Below are 940 nucleotides of genomic sequence, written 5' to 3'. Positions count from 1 at the left end.
TCGTTTGACAACCGATGCTGGTGTGTTTACGTCCCCGTAATCTAGCGGTTCGGCAAAAAGAGACCGATAGAATAAGTACTAGGCTTACGAAGAATAAATCCTGGGGGCGATTTTGTCGACTAAAGGCGGCGCTCCAGCTTGGCCGCAGTCAAATGACTGAAACAAATAAAAGAGTATATAATCAGTTATGCAATTACACTTATATTATTATTTCTTAATTTTTCTCTTCCTTCCTTCATTCATTCATTCATTCTTATCTTTCTCCCTGTCCTCCTCCATTTATGTGCTGTCTCTATTTTCTTCTTTCTATATTCATGCTTCTTTCTCGTTTTCCTCTTCTTTTTCCTTCTTTCTTACCATGTTATATGTACTACATTCATCAGACTCTGCTATCTTCTGTATTAACTTTCTCTGCAGTTTTCTTATAGTATAATTTCACCTTTATTCGTTCATTATTGCACCTCTCCCCATTCCTTCATTTAGCTTTCGTACACTAATTCTTAACTTCCATCTTTCTTCCCACAACACTAAAAAAGCCTACCTCAGTGCAACAACCCATCTCTCTTTTTGTTATTTCAGTCTTAAATAATTTAATCCATTCTTTATAATCTCCTTATTTTTTCGCTTTTCTTGTGCCAGACGAAGCACGTAGGTAGTAATGAGTGTAACATGCTGCGGGCGAAGAATTTTCAGGTGCTCATTGCTAAATACATTATTATTAATTTTAGCACAAGGCCAGCAATTTCGGTGGAGGGTCAACTCGATTACATCGACCCCAATACTCAACTAGTACCTTTTTTTATCGACCTAGAAAGGGATGAAAGGCAAAGTCGACATCGGCAGAATTTGAACTCAGAGCGTGAAGTATTTCGCCCGGCGTGCTAAAAATTCTGCCAGTTCGACGCCTTTAAATGCTATGCCATTAACCCATTACCTCCCA

The sequence above is a fragment of the Octopus bimaculoides genome, chromosome 4 (assembly GCF_046866305.1).
Source record: "Octopus bimaculoides isolate indiv1 chromosome 4, ASM4686630v1, whole genome shotgun sequence".
Lineage (NCBI taxonomy): Eukaryota > Metazoa > Mollusca > Cephalopoda > Octopoda > Octopodidae > Octopus > Octopus bimaculoides.
Note: the sequence above shows the minus strand (reverse complement) of the source record.